The sequence below is a fragment of the Scyliorhinus canicula genome, chromosome 8 (genome assembly GCF_902713615.1).
Source record: "Scyliorhinus canicula chromosome 8, sScyCan1.1, whole genome shotgun sequence".
In the NCBI taxonomy this organism is placed as follows: domain Eukaryota; kingdom Metazoa; phylum Chordata; class Chondrichthyes; order Carcharhiniformes; family Scyliorhinidae; genus Scyliorhinus; species Scyliorhinus canicula.
The window spans coordinates 99379233-99399405 of record NC_052153.1 but is presented as its reverse complement, the minus strand read 5'-3'; the positions used below and the strand labels follow the sequence as shown (position 1 = coordinate 99399405).

The window sequence follows — 20173 nt, the reverse complement described above, 5'->3', positions numbered from 1 at the left end:
GGCTGAAGCATTCGCAATAATCTTCAGCCAGAAATGCCGAGTGGATGATTCATCTCGGTCATCTCCAGGAGTCCCCAGCATCACAGATGTCAGTCTATAGCCAATTTGATTCACCCTGCCTGATATCAGGAAACGGCTGAAGGCACTGGCTACTGCAAAGGCACTGGGCCCTGACAGGGGGTGAGTGACCGGAGATTTTTCTGAAGTCAGGAGGGGCTTTTTGAACTGAGGTCCTACAATTGGTGCCGGACCCCAATTTAAATATTACAGCAAGGCCATTGCTTGAGAAACAAGTCGGCCATAACCTTGGGCGGAGTGGCAGGTTCTTTAAAAAAAAATCTTTGTCCTCCTGTTATCCCGTCTTTTCAGTGTGAACGGGGTGGCAGGGAGACGAAAATCTCCCTCGTGACCGGCTGATATCATATTGCTCACAGGATCAGTTTCATTTTACATCTTTTAAAAAGTAAATTCAGAGTACCCAATTCTTTTTTTTTTCTTATTAATGGGCAGTTGAGCGTGGCCAATCCACCCACCCTGCCCATCTTTGGTCTGTGGGGAGACACAGGGAGAATGTGCAAACTCCACACGGACAGAGAGTCACCGTTCTGAGAAAAACACGTCAAATCCAGGGTTTTGGAAGAGGGTGACATCTACAATTAAATGATTTTATGAGGTTATTAGAAAGCACAAAATGGATACATTTAATCATATTGGGAAATATATATGTTAAATTTCTTAAATTTTCCAGAAGCATTTTGAAATATTTGTATAGGATTTTTTCTTTTTAGAATGTGGGCATAGGGAAAAAAAAAGGATAATAATAGGTTAATATTATCAACATTTTTTTTACAGATTCCCTATTATAACTGGGCACATAGGAAGTTTCCGTCATAAATGTTGCTACGAAAAATGTTACAAGAAGTAACATTTATGGACAGGAAATACATTTCACTTGAGTGTATTTTAATATGAATGTATTTTAATAATTTACAGATATTTAAGGGCAATACTAAAGTATTGACTGTGCTATTCAATTTAATTGAGTGTGACATTATTGGTCTTTGTATTCAAATTAACAAATTAATGTGAAGTTTCCCTCCACATTTCTATTTTTATGTACAAGAGCCTGATTTTCTTGGATGCCAAGGAGAGTTGGCGGGAATGCATCCCTGCTGACTTCGACAGGCCCGTGCCATTTTATGCTCTAATGAGCATCGATTGGCAGCAAACTTGGAAGGAAGCCCCTCCTTGGAGAGCTGCCGCCCAATCAAATTGGTCATCATCGCGCCAGCCCATCCATGCGCAGCACTGCCGTGGCTGGCAGAGGCACTGCAGTGCCATGCCCAGGACTAAGTGATAGGAGCTGGTTTAAGTGCAGGGGTCCATCCACAGGGCTGGTTTAGCACCAGTTCAATTCCCGTACTAGCCTCCCCGAACAGGCGCCGGAATGTGGCGACTAGGGGCTTTTCACAGTAACTTCATTTTGAAGCCTACTTGTGACAATAAGCGATTTTTATTTCATGCATTTTCAGGGAGGGTAGGGGATGTCTTGGGAGGCTGTGAGGGGAATTGGGATATAGGCCAAGGGGGAGGGAAGCGCACCCCATCGTAATATGGCGTCATGCGCTCCTGCCTCAGAACCGTCGGGGTGGGGCGGGGGGGAGTGTAAGTGTTAAGTTCAGGCCAAAAATATCTAACGATATAGAGGCGATTTTTGGGCCCTGTTACACCCTAGGGCAAATCCTGTTAAGGCCGAAACCCCCCCCCCCCCCCGCCCCCCACTTACCTAGGTGGCCCCTCCAAAAACAATTCCCGTTAGGTACTGCCGAGGAGGGTGGTGGAGGCAGGTTCCCTCACATCGTTTAGAAAGTACCTGAATGAGCACATGGTACATCGTAACATTCAAGGCTATAGGCCAATTGCTGGTAAATGGGATTAGTTAGGCCAGTCATGTGATTTTCACACGTCAGTGCAGACTCGATGGGCCAAAGGGCCTCTTCTGCACTGTACGATTCTGCCAGATGTTCCCAGCACTTCGCCGAGGATCACTGGTCTCCAAAAATGGAGGCCAGGCATGATCATGACCATGCCAGAGGCTTGTATGCCAGTGTAGGCCTTTGGTGGTCAAGGACATGGCTGGCACCCTGGCACTGCCAGGTTGGCACTGCCAAGGGTGGGGTCTGAACGGGATGGGGCCAGGCAAGTGGCTTATAGGGAGACCCATGGGAGAGCCCGGATGCTAGAGATCCTTTGGGAGTTGTAAATGGCGGCGATCACTGAGGGGGAGTGGGGGACAGACGTGTCTTTAACTTCATTTTGAGATCAGGCGCCCTCTGGGCCTACCAATATCTTTAGGCCCCGCCCGTCACAACGACATGTGCCCCTTTCATAAAATGGCAAAGTGCGGGCAGATTTGGATGGTAAACCCTCAACATGCCGGCTTTCAGTCGGAAGCGGACACTTCATTTTTGGGGGGAAATCCGCCCAAAGTTGCTTCAACGATTATTGTTAGTAACCTTTTCTTCTCAATGGTGCACTATTCTTGTAAAATGATTTAGATGCCACTTTCCTGACAATGAATGATTATCCTTTATTTAAAAAAAAAATCTAATATGCTGCTATAGGCCTGAGGTCAATTATGAACATAAACATTTTAATTGTTCATGGCTCAGTGAATTTCAGCTCTTCATTATTTAAGCCAATGTCTACTGATCTTGGCAGGAACAATAATGTGAAAAGCTGTGCAGACATACATGGTTTGTAAGGACTTTTTAAGAACAGGATGTTCAGTATCTTAGCTTCCCTGTTTAAAAAGGACATCTGAGAAATACTTTTTATTATACATGTGTAGTTAAAAATAAAGTGCACTGGGAGCCTGCACATCCATTTTTTAAACATACCCTCAATTCAAAGAACTTTTCTGAATACCCTGTTTCTTGTTGATATTCAATTATTTCAGAGTAAATAACTCCTTTTCAAATACAACTCCAGGACTTCTGTTCAACAGACTTGAGGAACCCATGCCCAGGGTTGTTTGATGCTGAAAGGTTGGTCCTTGGTAAAGGCAGGTCACCCCTGTCATCAGTAATATCCTTCTTGCATCTACCCTGTTTGGTCCTGTTTGAATTTTCTAGGTTTCTATGAGATCGCTCCCTCATTCTTCTGAACTCTAGCGAATGTGTTTCCAGTTTAATTCTGCCCGGTAGGGGGAGGCCACGCTATGTGGGAAGTCTTGCAACTTTAGCTGAATGGGCTGGTGTTGGGCAAGAGAAGAGGTCGGGAATGGAGGTTCTTCATTTGCAGGTCCACTATGCACCCCCCAGATCACACTTACCCTTCACCCTTCCCTGACCTCTCAAACACACTTCCCTACCATCCCACCACACCACTCCCTCACCTCCCTCGCTGTGGCCTGCTATCCTGATCGAAAGACCCCCCCACCACTTTTTTAAAAATATTTTTTGTTTACATTTTGAATTCTCAATTATTTTACCAATTAAGGGGCAATTTAGCGTGGCCATTCCATCTATCCTGCACATCTTTGGGTTGTGGGGCTGAAACCCACGCAAACACGGGGAGAATCTGCAAACTCCTCACGGACAGTGAGTGACCCAGAGCCGGGATCGAACCTGGGACCTCGGCACCGTGAGGTGCTGCTCATCCCCCCTCCCCCACTTACCGAGGTGTCCGCTCAAGCAATAACCTCCATTGGTGGCTACTGGTCCCAGAAGTGGTCACTGCACCCACCAGGCGGCTACTGGGACCACAGAGCGGCCGATCACCCCATGGAACAGGACCGTCTGATCCTTGGGGTGAAAATCCCACCTCCAACCTATTAACAACCAATTGATCATTAAGTGACAGTGAGACATCTATTCTTCCCCTGGGAGGGCTCCCTACCGCCATTGTACTCTGGGGACATGGGACCACGGTGTCCCATAAAATCCAGCCCCAGGTTACCTGGCAGACAGTCGTGCCGCTGACAATTTAGTGAAATAGAGACCTTTTTTGGAAGAGTTTGCTTGTTTGGATCATATTGGCTATCTGAATAAGATTTTAAAAAATCCTTGGGCTGGATTCTCCGAGCCTCTGTGCTGAAATCGCGCTCAGCGCGGGGCGGAGAATGGCCATTTTCCCGGTTATCGGGACCGGCGCCACTGAAGTGATCCTCCGGACCCTGGAGAATCTCTCGGGAGTCGGTCGAGCGCAATCTACGCAGCACGGGTGGGGGCCATTGACAGAGACCGCCCCCCCCGCGATTCCACACCCAAAAGTGACTGAGTTCCCGACAGCGTGGTTCTAACCACATATCGGCCGTCATGAACCTCGGGTTGCGGCTGTGGACTCAGTTCGCAGCCGCCATGGTGGGGGAACGGGGGGATCGATCACCCGGGGAGGGGGCCTCATGGACGGCCAGGGGAACGATTGGGCGGTATGGACCCGCAGGCGCTCGCAGTCTCGTGGTGGCCTACATCTTTGATGACCGTCCGCAGTGCGAGTCCGCCATGTCGCATGCGCGGACTCCCGACAGGAAGTCCGTGGCCCCGTATCCGCAGCCAGAGCTGCGAGGAGCACTCCGGGGCCCTGCCAGACCCCTGCAGGTAGGAGAATCACTCAGGACTTCCTGAGTGAAACGGCAGTATTTGCACGCTGGAGTGGAGACATATTATTGGACCATTATTGGAGAATACAGCCCCTTATATTCCTCATGAAAATAAGTGACATTTGAGTAACCAAGTTTTCTTGTACTGTTTACATTGCATTCAGCAGTTGCTCTTGCCTATATTGACAAAAATATTCAAAGTATTTGAAATCATTCTTGCCAACAGGTTTGCTTTAGTAGATGGCTTTGTATTCTAGGAGGTTTGCAGAGTGGCGTTGACAGCATTTTTGCTGGAATTTATGAGTTTGTCACTTAAAAGTCAATCGTAAAAATGACTTTTTCCCTAGCTGCAGACTGTTGTAAATGGCAGGAGGATTCGTAACACATACATTTCACTGTGTTTACTCAAAGAAAGCTGAACAAGAACAAACATCGTGGAGTGGGTGGTCCAGTGGTTAAAAAGGTCCCTTAACAGGAAACTTCAAGCTGGGAAAGCGTCACATAATAAAGAATGCAGTAGGACCCTGATTAGATTAACATGAAGTGTGAGCTTTCCTGATGTTTAGGCAAGTTTATCCAGTCCATAACTGAACCACAGCAGGCCATGCAGAATAGGAAGCCCGATGCTTTGAACTGCCAGGGTGGCCAGTGGAAACACTGTACAAGAAATCTCATTGCCCTTGATTTTGAAAGTCATCTAGATTTCCTGCTCTTGATAATTATGCAACAACAAATGCCGACAATGAGGCTGCAAGGATATTGGTAAGCACAAGATCAAGGGGTAAATTCTGACAGTTTGTCCGATTATTTCACTGTATGGATCACCTGCTTGGTGTTCATTCATTTTATTTCAATGGGGTGAAAATCAAACAGATTCGATGAGTGGGAAATCTGCTCTGCCAGACCACTGCCTAGTCCATGAAGATAAATTCTACCCCAACTTTCAAAGTTAAATAGCTTGCCAAAATTTGCTGTTGGGGTTCAGGTGTGAATCATGCCTGCGTGGGCAAGGAATGGAGAATTTAAAAAAAATTGTAGTCTTGGCAAGGCTTCTTCATGGAAGCAGCGTGCATTAATCATAGTTCATTGGTTGATGTTTAACTAGTTTTGATCTTGAGCAGGCTCTGCTTTGATGTGGATTGTGTCAATAGCAGTAAAGAATAGGCGTGGATATTTGGGGTTTGGCACACAGACTGACTACGGCAGAAAATGACTTCAAGTGTGAGTCTGGTGGACTATATACAGGAACAAGTTGAATAATAAAGTGGCTATTTTACTCCTTCACCTCGTGTAACAATAATGTTCTTTTCTATTGATATTTGTGTCCAATACAATTGCTGCTTCTCGTGTTGCTGTTGCTGGTGTTGCCATGGCAGCACCACGAACAATATTGTCAAATTGTCAAACAGTATTTACTTGCATATTCAAATACTGCTTTTCCATTGATAGAGGGCAATAACATTGAATAACTGAGCCGGCAGCTAGGGACATAACAACACAACACTGTGCGGATATAGTCACTATTCATTGCTTTTGTGTTAAATCAGCAGGAAAGCCAGTTATAGATATTTTCTGACTTAGAGCTCTTATTAGATCACCAGTTAAAGCTAAAAGTGGGAAGTCAGATTCATTCCCTTTTAGAATCTTGGACTCCTGGACGTCCTTGGGATCAACCCAGGAAGTGAAGTAATGGGAAAGACGTTTGAGTATTGCTCCCTTGGGAGCATTCTCTACAATATATGTAAGAACGAGTAGTGGATACTGTGTAAAAAGAAAAGTACTGCAGATGTTGAAAATTGAAACATAAATGTAAAATATTGGAAACAAATACAGCATGTCAGCAGCTGTGGGAGACTCGATAAGATTCTTTGGAAATGAAAAATGAGAAGTGGACAGGCATTTTTGCACAATCAGAAAAGAGAGAATGAACAGTGGAATGATGTAAATGACAGTGTGGTGATTAGTGCAACATGCTGAACATACTCAATCTTACATTCAGTGACAGAAGAATGCCCCTTTCTTTTTTATCAAAAACAGTATTCAAAACCACTTTGCTACATAAACATGGAGATAGTCCTTTTATTTTATTGAAACATAAAGGACCACGAGGGGACTTTACAGGGTAGATGCTGAGAGGACGTTTCCCCTTGAGGGAGAAACTAGAACTAAGGGACACAGTTTAAAAATAAGGGGTCTCCCATTTAGGATGGAGAGGAGAATTTCTTTCTCTCAGAGGATGATGAGTCTGGAATTCTCTTCCCCAGAGAGCTATGGATGCAAGATCATTGAATACTTTTAAGGCCTGAGTTGGATAGATTCTTCATTGACAAGGGAGTCAAATAATATAGTGAGTCGACAGGAAAGTAGAGGCCACAATCAGATCAACCATGATCTTTATCAAATGGCAGTGCAACCTTCAATGGCCAAATAGCCCACTCTTGCTCCTAATTTGTATGTCCTGTCTTGTGTAAGTAGAAAATTGGTGAAAGTCTGTTGGGTAATTAGTGCTGACTTTGTAGAAATAACAATAAGTTTCACTTTGGCCAATGTACAGATGCAGAGGCAATTGCTGGTGAATCACTTCTGTACAAAGACTGCTGCTGTTCACACAGCACACGTTCACACAAACATTGACGGAAAGTGCTGCATTTTCACATTACAAACAGGAACAATGCTTCTTTTTACTGCAAATTTGTAAAGTCTAATTCTCCATAATTTTAGTTTGTTTCAAACTGAAACACAAAGAATAATTTGGCCGAATGCCAGTTTCAGGGACACATCAAGGTTTGTTGCTATGGTTGCCTTGGGTTGCTGTACTATTACGATTCCTTTGCCCCCTCTATTTCATTGCTGGGCGAAAGCAGACTGGCAAGAAATCGGCTTAGTAACTCATTGTTTTTTTAAAAACAGCATCCTGCAGCCTGAATCGCTCACTAATAAATAGAACAATGCAAATTAAGTTTTTCCGGCTCAGCTGAAGTGATTTTAATTAGTACAGTAAAATGTCCATGAGATCCACTTGCCTCTAAACAGCTTGTGCGGGTGCTGACTGTACCGACACACCACTTGCTGATGGCGTCAAATAAACGCTTAGCACTTCATTAATCTGCAGAGACTAGAACACGTGAACAAAGACACTCTATATAATACTTTATTAACTATTCATTTGCCTCAAGAATTTCTGATGCAAGGCTGTTTTTTCAGATTTACCCTTTTTTATATTGCTGAGCTGGGAGTGAATTCAGAGCAACATGCCCAGGTCAGTGCAGATGGCAAAGGAAAGGTGTATTGTGTTAATTTTAGCTGCTTGAGAGCAATTTTATTGTTCAGTACGTTCTGTTATTTGTGACCTTTAATTGTAACAAATGATGCTGCTACATCTGTTGCTTTCACAAGAAAGGCACATGCGCTTAATTTTGCACATTGATTTTGTGAATAGAATTGGTTGTTTATAGCGGGTGAGACTGATAGAATGCAGTTTATCATTCATAGTTTAGAACATCAAATTGGTTCATATTGAACAAAAGCACAGATAAAGGGTAATATTTAATGGAGATGACAAAGTCTTGGTGAGAACCCTGTGTCACATATTTTTGGGAAGGCCCTTCCTTATTAAGTGCCATTTAACTGGGCAGCCTTCCGTGGGATCAAGGACACGGGGCGGAAAGCCCGTCCACCAAGAACTGCCGACCAACCAGAGGCTGGAAACTCCTCATTGCTTGACAGTGCCACTGGTGAGGTGATGGCTGCTGCTGGTACTCCACTCATCCCGAAGATCAGAATGCCAAAAAGACCCCAGTTGCAGGTGAGAGATGGCGGGGGAGGGAGGGTCAGCAGCAATGGCTTAGTGGCTCTCAGCTGGATCCCAAACGATCCCCACTTAACAATGCCATGTCCCTCAATCAGACACGGAGTGCCTTTGAATGAGGTATTTCCCCTCCCCCAACTGGAAGGCTGCAAGCAAACACGGCACAGCGTACTTTTGGGCATCCGACGTGGCAAAACCTCATCTGCCAACAGATGAATGCCAGTGGAATGAGTCCACCATGTGGGCATTAATTGTCCAATTAGCAACGGTGCAAGAAGGCCGTCCAAGGCCTTCCTGCTTCACACTTTATTGGGGCCATGGCAGTAAGGGGGTGGGACCCCCATCAGCTACCCTCCGACCTGATTAAATTTCCCCACCACCAAGTTTGTCAAAGGGGAGGGCATTTAACTCCACTCATAACTTCCCTTTTCATGCACTCTATTTGTGGGTGGCACGGTAGCATAGTGGTTAGCACTATTGCTTCACAGCACCAGGGTCCCAGGTTCAATACCCGGCTTGGGTCACTGTCTGTGCGGAGTCCGCACATTCTCCCCGTGTCTGTGTGGGTTTCCTCGGGGTGCTCTGGTTTCCTCCCACAAGTCCAGAAAGACGTGCTGTTAGGTGAATTCGCCCCGGAGTGTGGCGACAAGGGGATTTACACAGTAACTTCATTGCAGTGTTAATATAAGCCTACTTGCGACACTAATAAACATTGTTATTATTAATGCCCTAGATTTTAGGGTTCCCAGGAAACTGGACAGGTGAGCTAAGTCAAATGGCATAGTCATCGGCGGGACCAGATGATCTTGCCAAAACACGCGAGGAGGGTGTGGTCATAAAATCACACCCAGCAGATCTGGCAGTACCTGTTGAGAGAGAAAATAGAGTTAACGAAAGTTAACCTGCCATGCTATGCCCGAAAAGCAGCACAATGTTACCGGTAAATGATGGGAGACCCCGCTCCCCGGATTTGCCCAGCGCGCCATGACTCGCAAGATCTAGTCTCATTTTAATATGCAGTTCCCTGAGGTAACCAAGGCATTGGGATCTATCCCCTTCACCTTTGAGACCTCGGGTGAGCACCGTTCAGTACTGGTCTCCACAAACAGGTACCAGATGGAACGGCACTTGTGGGATCTCCCATGGCATTGGAGGCCCCCAGTTGCATGCCGTTTTGGGGAGGGAGGGTCAGTAGCAATGGCTTTGTGGCTCTCAGCTGGATCCCCACTTAACAATGCTATGTCCCTCAATCAGACACGGAGTGCCTTTTAATGAGGTATTTACCCTCCCCCAACCAGAAGACTGCACAGCGTATGTTAGGGCATCTGACATGGCAAAACCCTGGCTCTGCTGACAGTGCCAGCCTGGCACCCTGGCAGTGCCACCTGGGTGCTAGCCTGGCTCTGCCCAAGTGCCCAGTGGAACTTCCAGCTGAAAAGGGTACTTCCAGGGTGCCATATTGGCACTGCCAGCCAAGCTGCCATTTTTCACATGGCAGTGATCGGGCAGGGGTGGCCCTGCATAGGTGAAGTGGGGTGAGGGTAGCATTGCTGCCTACTGCGCTGAGGACCTGGATACGAATCCCGGCCCTGGGTCACTGTCCGTGTGGAGTTTGCATATTCTCCCCGTGTCTGCGTGGGTTTCGCCCCCGCAACCCAAAGATGTGCAGGGCAGGTGGATTCACCATGCTAAATTGGCCCTTAATTGGAAAAAAATAATTGGATGCTATAAATTTATTTAAAAAAAGAAAAGAAAAAGAAGAGTGGTGAGGGGAGATTTTGGGGACCTCCTTATAATGAGTTGGATCTTGGGGGAGATTCGGGGGTCACGTTAGGGGCTCAAGAGATTGGGACCCCATTTAAAAATTGCGTCCCGATCTCTCCCTGCACTGAGGAGTTTCAACGAGTGGGGCTCCTGAGTGCAGGAAACGGGGCTAAGTGCAGCCTTGGCTGAGGCCCTGTATCTAACCGGAATCATGTTAGATAGCATTGTGTTTCTCAGTGCTGAGAATGCTGGGAAACATGAGGCTAAACGTTCTCACTATGGGACACAGTTCCCATTTGGTTAAATCAGGCTCAATGAGGGCAGCACGGTGGCGCAGTGGTTAGCAGATTCCAGCATTTTGCTTTTATTTTAGTGTCTTTCAGTGTATATTAAAGCTCCCTTGACATTCAAAGAATTACAGGGCAGTTCTCTAGGCCACCATTTACCTTTCAATCAACCCCATCAAAACAAATGACTTAATCAGTTATTTCATTGCTATTTATGGTACCTTGCTGCGTGTAAATTGGCTGCTGTATTTGCTTAGGTAACCGTAACTACTTTTGAAAAATAATTTATTGGCTGTAAAACATTCTGGGATGTTATAAAAACTTCCAGGCTGGTGAGCCACATTCTTACTGGAATTAATGTAGTTGGCACACTGTTAAATATTATGGACGGCCTATCAGGTGACTGCTGAGAAACCAAGTAGATCCATAAGTTAATGTGGCCTTGCACGTCTCCTGGATTTTCTTTAGTTTATTCCATTTTTATTCATAGCTTCTTTCTACTGTAGTGCTTGTAATTTATAAACAAATTTGTTCTATTGGCTCACTTCATGTTCAAAAATGCGCAACAAATTAGATATTGTGCAGGTAAGTAAGAAGCTACAGACAGACTGGGTGGTGGACATATGCTGAGATACTTTTCCTAACCACCGCATTTGATTCAGACTAGATGATCGACACAGGAACTTTTTGTTTTTTTCCTCACTTGATTTTTGAAACAAAAATTCCAATTAAAGGACAATTAGTGTGGACAATCCACCTATCCTGCACATCTTTAGGTTGTGGGTATGAGACGCAAGCAAAGTCGACACGGACTGTGACCCAGGGCCAGGATGGAACCCGGGTCCTCAGTGCCATGAGGCAGCAGTGCTAACTGCCGCGCCACCGTGCTGCCCTTCTTTCTCACTTGATTTGATACGACCTGTATTTTGTCAGCAAACATGGTTTGCTCAAACAAACTGCCCCTTCCAGCAAACGTAGTGTTGCAAACATTCATATGAAAAGAGCTCTGTCCTGGATATGTCTTAATTTTATTGAGATGCATTGAAAGCTGTTACTTTTATATGGGGAGGAATCTTGTGCTTTCCCTGTAGCACCTTTGGTGGTAGGGGGCATTTAACCTGGTGGGAGGTGATAGCCGCGGACCGCACCACCCTCCTGCCTCTCCCTCAATTAAATCTGTGGCAGGAAGGCCTGTAGACAACCTTCCTGCCCCTCTGCCAATTGAGGTGTTTAGTTGGACAATTAATCCCCACTCACAGGCCTCGTTGGTGCAGGTTGGGGGGTGGTGGGGGGCTCGCCATGTAACATTTCTGTAATATCCTGCACAGGGCCTAAGATTACCTTCACCGTTGTCCTTGCTGAGTACAAGCTTCCCTGCTAGGGGCATGTGATCTCTATTAACCTTTGTATAAAAGGTTGGCTAGTCAGGCACCGACCAGAACAGGGACCCGGTAGGGATCTACCGGGGAGTGTATATATTGTGTTAAATTACGTTTCTTTATTTTACTTGGTGTGGTCTCTCCGTGCCCTTATTAAAATTTGCTTGTCGGCTCCCAGGGAGGGGTGATTGGCAGTGTCCCTCCTTCAAAGTCAGCGAGTGCCTGTTTGAGGGACCCAGCAACAAGAAGAAAGGGTGAGTTTGCCGAGAGCGATCTCCTTGCTGCCGACCCAATTAAATCGCCTTCCTTACGACAGCACCCTGTGACCCCTCTCCCACCATCACTCACCAGTGTCTGCATTCCTCCTCGATCCTAGGCCTCAGATGGGGATGTGGGGCGCATACTGGCAGCAGCCATCTTCTCTCCACCCACTTCCACTTCCTGAATGTTCAATCCGTGTACAACCACTGCCTCTGGATCATGGACGTATTTGCACGCTTCCCAAGGAGCGTGCATGACAACGACATTCTGGGACTCTCTGAGATCCCTGGAGTCTTCGAGGACCACCCCAGGATGACAGGGTCACTCTTGGCAGATAAGAGGTACTCGCTAAGGTCCTAGCTGATGACACCATTGAGGAGGGCAGAAACCGAGGCGGAGGCCGAATGTAATGAAGCTTATGCTGCCACCCGTGCTGTCTACAAGCAATGCATCGGACTGCTGAAAATGCGGTTCTGATGCCTGGACCGCTCTGGTGGTGCACTGCAGTACTCCCCCCGCTTTGTGGTGGTCTGCTGTGCCCAACACAACCTGGCACAACAGCGGGGCATTGGGTAGGAAGAGGTGGAGAGACAAGAGGCATCATCTGAGTAGGGGCATAGGGCCTCATCTGAGGAAGATGAGAAGGAGCCGGACCAGGAGGGGCAGGAGGACGAGCCTGGGGAGAACATAATGGAGCAGCCGAAGGAAGGAAGACAGGCGGCAGCGAGGGTCTAGCAGGCGCATAGGGCCAAGGAAGCCCTCATTCTCACCCGCTTTGCATAGGATGAGGCTTCGTCCGTCAGATCACACCTTCCCCCCCCCCCACAACTCCCCTCCCACTCACTGACCACCTCCATCTTTCTCATTCCCACCAATCCCCCCCCCCTCCCCACCCCCATTCCACAGCCCTCCCACACAACCATCCCTCCCCTCCCCGACTACCCTGTTCCACCTCCCATGGTCTGTAACATCATTCCAGGGTAAAGGGCCTGTGTCGGCACTGTTAGCGAGTCACAATACAAGGCAGAGAGTGATGATAACTCACTGTGAGATAAGAGCTGGTGCTCCTCAGTTCGTGCCAAAGTCTGACTGCAGTCTTTCTGCTGACAGCACGCTCACACCCACCACCTGCAGGGATTCTTTGGGTGTGATGGAGACCACCGTCATTTCTCTAGGCACGGGATCGGTCTCCAGCATTCCCTCCTCCCGGATGGTGTCCAAAGGGCCCTGGGGCCTCCATGGGATGGGGGGGGGAGGGCATCTGGTGTGAGCATCAGAGGCCTCTGTGCCACCTGGCCAAGCTGGTCCTGGCACCTTCCCATTGTCTGCACCATGGTGTTGGCGCCCTCGGCGGTGCGCCTCAGTGACTGGGTCACGCCCTCGGATGGCCCTGCCCCAATAGGTGGAGATCCTGTGAGAGAATGGACATGTTTTCAGTGAGAGGAAAGGATGCCTTTCATGATCAACTCACTTGAGAGAGGTTATCTGGGTGAAAGGACAGTGGATCCTCACCTCTGCGACGCAGGCTAACCTCGCAAACCTGTTGGTGATCGCTGTCGCCTCGGCCAACCTCGCGATCACCAGGGCCCATTCCTCGTAGACGGTGAGGATGTCCGGAACCCCGTTGCTCGTCTGGGCCCTTTCCCACCTATTATGGGCCAACCTTTCCAGCGCGGACATAGAGGGGTCATTGTGGACCAGATGCCTGATGCATTAGGGGGAGTCTATGGCAGGTGGCGTGTGTAGACACCGCTCCTGGGCACAGAGGGGCTGTGCTGTGCTGGTGGGTGCCAGGATGTGCTGGGGCACAAGGGCAGAAATATGCTGTGGGGGAGGGGTGCGAGGTGCCAGCCGCTGACTTGTTGAGGGGTGGGAGGGCAGTGGAGGTCGGGGGGGTAGTGGCGGGTGGCAGGCGGGCCTGATGACGGGCTATTGTTAACTTACCCGTTGGAGGGAGCATTTATGAGCAGCTCCCCCTTGTTAGCGGCGAGCTCCTGGGCGCAGTTCCGTCGAATCAGTTGATGAGACAGCCGGTTCCACCGTGAAGCTCGTGGCGAATCATTTTCAGTTCGAAGTGCCATTAAATACACCCCCGACTGCTCCACAAGATTTTGCAATACGTTGGGCTCGATTCTCCCAAAAGGGAACAAAGTCCCCGAGTCATGTGTTTCTGACACTCGCAGTGCCGAGAAATACATGGCTATTCAACAAGGGGCCTGAACAGGGAACGCACAGCTGAGGCTGCACATAGCCCCGTTTTGTACAGTGTAGCATGAGGGCCCCCCCAAAACAATCCCCGACTTTCCCCCCAACCCTAACACACTATGGGAGGGTGGTGTGTTGGAGGGTGATTGCGTTGGATCTCGCAGAGGCGCAGCGAGTCGGGTAGGTCCCGGGAGTGGGGTCTCCTGGCATTCCTCGACCACATTGCGCTGCGGCGAGCTGCTTTTCCGTTGGATCGTGCCCGTTGTCTGAATCATGTTGATGAGCTCAGGACAGAGTAATAAGTTAAACTGGCCAGTCAATGCCTGATATTGTCCAAATAAAGAACATTCCGATTCAAAGGGTTAGCACAACTCACTCTTGTTCGTAATTGGAGGTACCTTGTGTGTTATTGAACTGAAATGTGTTCCGTTTATTTTCGCATTGAAGACATGGTATGGAAATGTACAATTATTTTCAAATGAAATTGCCTCAGGGCTGCTACAGTTTTACATCCATTACGGTATCGCTTTCTGCTCTGTTGGCTTTGTTTTAAGAAGATCCTTCTTATAGCTGTTCCTGGAGAACATCTGCAAATTTGTTTCAGGAAAAGTGACAACTCCTGTACCAAAGCGGAGCATCAGTTTGGAATTCATGTGCTACTAATGTCAGCCTCCTCTGACTAACAGCATTGAACCTAGCTGTTCATTAAATTCACAGCATCCGCAGACAAGATCAACTGTCTGAAACTTGCTGGTGTGACATTGCTGAGATTCACTCAATGTGGATCAATTTTATTTTTTCTTGTGACTACTGATTGCAGCACATTTCCCTCAGCCTCATTGACACTCAGTACAATTGGAGCATGTTCTGTGGTAGCTCATCCTACTTCCCTGTACCCACCCCACCCTCCCTTCGGAAGGATTGGCTTGAATGTGAGTGACGGTTCAAAAGACAGGCTGCTCTGTCGAGGGAATTTAACAGATGGAAGCTCTCGTTCTGTGATCCAGCTGAATTCCACTAATCTGTTTAAATACCCCATCAGCCCTATCCATTCTTCAAGAAGGATAATACCGGGTATTGCAAAAGCCACAAATCAAATTGCATTTTTAATAGCAAAATACATACTCCAGGAAATGCTTGAAAATGAACTGAAACAAAAAATGTGAATTGCTGAAACCATTCAGCCTTTCCGATGGCAGACAGGAATAGAGAAATTCTACCATTCCACTGAAGCAGAAAGACTTTGGATTAGTTTCAATTTAGGTACTTGATGGCAACTTTGAAATTATGTCCACTCAGATTTTTTAAAATCGTACATGGGACAGCTAGGCCAGCATTTATTGCCCATCCCTAATTGCCCTTGAAAAGGCGGTGGTGAGCTGCCTTCTTGAACTGTTCAATGTGGTGTAGGTAAACCCATACTGCCGTTAGTTAGGAAGGGCGTTCCAGGATTTTAACCGAACAGCAGTGAAGGAATGGCAATATAGTTCAATGTCAGGATGGTGTGTGATTTGGAAGGGAACTTGCAGATAATAAATAGTGTTCCCATGCATGTGTGCCCTTGTCCTTCTAGGTGGTAGAGATCATGGTGTTTGCAAAGTCTTGGAAATGATGTTGTAAATGGCACCAGAGATCATACAGCACTGAATGTAATGGCGGTTTATTGTTTTGTCCTGATATTTGAGACATTGTATGCATGCTAGAGCACTCACCACAGGGCACAGCTTGACATGTGTGCCAAGATAAACAAAAGTTTGCTTCAGTAAAGCAGAAATTGGTGCACCCTCTTTTCTGAGTGGCTGTAGCCCAGTCAGTTAATGTTTAACAGACAGCCTGAAAGCTGGGATCAAATTGGCATGCAGATTCCCTCTTTTGCCTCCTAGTGATTGCAAGGATTCAGTGGCTGACAGGTTTGCTGAAATGAGCTGTCATGTCTTTTCGGAGGACTCGGTCACAACAAATGGAGCAGGTGTGACAGGCACTGAAACAAGGCTGGATGTGAATCATCAGCTGCCCTCAGTTTATTGCAGGCAGCATCTGTGCTCTCTTCAAATACTGATTACAGCTTAAAAATTGGATGTTTGAATATTTAACGTTTAGTTTTATCTTTTGTATATAGCTATATAGCTTCATAAATTGATCTTTGTTTTAATAAGGCTGGAGTAAAATAAGCGAAATAAATATTTGATATTTTTATACAATATCGAGTTGGTCATTGGTTCTCTTCCCCCTGTCACAGGCCCCCCCCCCCCCCCCCCCCCAAACCAATGTTCTGCTCTTTCTTACTTTTCCAAAGACATCTTCACTGGGACATGGTTCCACAGATGTCCATGGCTGTCTGGTCAACACAACCAATATTCATGTATGAGCTTTGAGAGTGACTGCTAGGAGGCTGTCTGACAATTGAGCATGATCCTGTCCTTGTATGCTCGCTGGATAGTGTAGCAATCAGGAGCAGGAGCACTGGTCAATGTTTCCATCAAATGCCTAGACGCTGTGACCAATTGTACTGCCTCAAGTCAACTAATTCAACACAGGCCTGAGATTGAACACAAAACATTCCTAATATTTTGCTCTGATCTATTGTGACAGCCACATCCAGTAGTACTTTTATTCTGCCCCTCTACAAACAAATATGTTTTATTGTCAGAACCAAATCCCATCAATTGACCTCTCAATCTCCTTTCTCTACTTTATCACGGTCCCATTTGGTAGCATTTTGTGTGCATGAGGGTGTAAACTGGATTAAATTTCCTGTTGCTTTTGAAAACAATTTATTGTTGAGTTTTTTAGATTTCCTTGTTAATTAGTATTGTTGAGGATTAATGCTTGTTTATCTCTCAGCACTATTGTCCAAATGTTCTTCTAACTCTCAAACCACTAATCCATCTGGTTTAGATGTTGAAGTGAACATATTGCATAGTTCTTTTTGAACTACTGGTTCAGTCTGCTCTTGCTTCTTTGTTGATGCAAGAGGAACTGGAGAGAAGAATCAAAATGTTTCACCGTGATGTTTACTATTTCAAGGTTATATAAATTTTATCACAATGTTGTGTAATTATACAGTTTGTGGTACTTGGCATTAAATGCCATTTTAGGCCTGGTCTTTATGCAGATACCTATATGACGTAAAGATTTCTTCCATTTTCAATGATACTGTGTCTCTGAAAATCTAGTTAATGAGTGTGAGGAAGAATAGAAATGGGAAAAAATGGAACAAAAGAAGCTTGCTGGCCAAATTGGCCTGCGTAAGGAGGCTGCAAAAGCTGTCACAAGCCTGATTGATCCGCTCTCACACTGCAGTCCCTAGTGCAAGGCAATAATGTTCTTGCTTCTTCTATAAGGGCTTGATGTGCCATCAGGGTTTAGCTTATCAACTGTAGGGCCAGTGTTTGAGATGAGGGCAAAGTGTAATCAATAGTTTATACAGAAATCTTGCTCTTGGATGCTCTTCACATGGTTGAGCTTGATATATAAATTACCAGTTAGGAAAGCAACCTGTCTAGCAGTAAAGTGTCTTTATGCAGATGTTGTTTATTAGATAATGGAATTGCCTATATTGGCGAGAAGTTCATTTAGACAAAAATTAGAATTCTGTGAAACCCCAATAATGGGCAGCAGGGTAGCACAAGTGGCTAGCACTGAGGCTTCACAGCGCCAGGGTCCCAGGTTCTCCCGGTGTTTGCGTGGGTTACACCCCCACACTCAAAAGATGTGCAGGGTTGGATTGGCCACGCTAAATTGTCCCTTAATTGGAAAAAATGAATAGACTGCCAATTGATCTAAAATAGGAACTCTTGCCCAATGGTTGGACATTATTTACTTAATAACCTTGCAATGACGAGCAACAATACTTCCATAACTTCTCCTCTTTAGATTTTAATTGACTGCCCATCTGATCATTATTTGACCGAGGGCATAAGTTGAATTTGTAGAGATTGGATCTTCTCTGGCCGGGATTTTGGCAGATGACTCGAAGAGTCAAAATGACCACAAACTATCTGTTCAAGTTGACCTTTATACTAAACTGAGTAGTGGCAATGAGGAACCATAAGGTCCAACTGTTTTTGGAGTTCATAACAATACTCTTGAAGAGGTAGAAAATGTTGCATTGCTTAATGGGAATTTATTTGGTACCAATTAACTTTTGGAGCAATTCTAGACAATAGGGAACAATAGTAAACATACCTTGCCAAGAAATGCAGAGGCTATGAAATCAAAGACAATATGGATTTAATACTTTAATCTCACATTTTGCAGAAATCCATGTTCTTCCACCATGGCACCAAATAAGGCAGAGGATCTTTAGTTTATAACACAAGGTCCAAAGACCTTCTGTTGTCTGTGATGTTTCAATAATATGATGGTAAATTCAAATCGAAAGCAAAGAAATGTTTCCTGACTGCATCTGGAGGATTCGACCAGAGATCAGCATTACCTAAAGATGTGAACTGATGAGTAAAGCTTCTTTTAAGAAATTGCTGAAGTGGACAGTAAGATAAACCAGAAGGTGACCTTACCAGCAACGGATAGACCTGATTGACCAGGATTTGTCTCTGTGGCAGGACATGCGCTAATGTAGTTAGCACACAGGAAGAAATGGGAAAGATTGGTAGCATCCCGATGCATTTGATCAATTTTACTTTTTCCAAGAGTCTCCAACCCTTGTTTGATTCACTGATTTGTTACTGCTAGGACCAGGTTTAAGTGGCTGGCTGTTGTTCCTTTGCAAAAATTAATTTTACGCAATTGCATTGCAGAGAGATAAAGAATCAATTAGTACTACAGAATTGTATTGTACTGCCTGTGAACTCGAGGGAGGCTGTAGTAAATAGAGCTGGGCTTTTGAATTGTACATGTGCCCTATGAGGAAGATAAGATGTTGATTGTATAATGCTGACACATATTCAGGCAAGTCAATCTATAACCAGCAAAATGAAGGCTTTTCTGGGAATGGTGCTTTTTCCACTATCCAAGCAAAAGGCAACTTTGCTTCAATGACTGCTGACAAAGATCCTGTTAACTAGCCATGCTCCTGGAGAAGTCTATTAGTTGCACTCCATTAGTCTTGTTTACAGAAAAGCTCTGGGTCTCTAAGCACATGATTGAAGCACTTGTAGTTTAATTTTATGCTGAGGATAAGGAACTTTGGAATGCGAGGCAAGAGAGATTGAGGGATGGAAAAGCATAAATTAGATTTATATTTAAAGAAACACATGCAGGGAAAAGTGCCTTTTGAAGTAATTTTTTCTTGACATTACTGTGCAATCCAGTGCATTGTGAACAAAATAAGGCATGTACAGTAGCTATTTTCACTTTAAACCCTTGCTGAAATAGTAAACACAGCTGTTAGTGGCTTTCATCTAATCGTATAATTATGATTTAAAACTGTGGATTAGGAGAGATTAATGAACACAATGTACATGGCAGTCTCCTCGCCATACAATTTTAAAAATGTCAATAAACTTTCAATATAAGCCTAACAAACTACTGTGTTCATGTGTGTATGTATGTGGGTGTGTGTATAGAGTCATAGATGTCTACAGTGCGGAAAAGACCCTTCGGCCCATTCGGTTGCGCTGGTCAAAAACGTGTGTTCTGAACATTTTCCATAAATTGTCTAAAAGATTAGGCTAATTAATAGATGGCAAAGTAGAGACTATTTTTTAGAAAATATACTGAAGGACAGCCCGTGGTGCAGTGGTTAGCACTGGGACTGCGGCGTTGAGGACCCGGGTTCGAATCCCAGCCCTGGGTCACTGTCCGTGTGGAGTTTGCACATTCTCCCCATGTCTGCATGGGTTTCACCCCCACAACCCAAAGATGTGCAGGGTAGGTGGATTGGCCACGCTAAATTGCCCCTTAA

The 20173-nt window shown here is 45.8% G+C and overlaps 1 protein-coding gene across 5 annotated transcripts in view; it reads left to right on the top strand.

Annotated features, from left to right (window-relative positions):
* znf608 (zinc finger protein 608) overlaps window positions 1-20173 on the top strand; it is a 102907-nt gene that overhangs the window by 50832 nt on the left and 31902 nt on the right. The window lies entirely within an intron of this gene.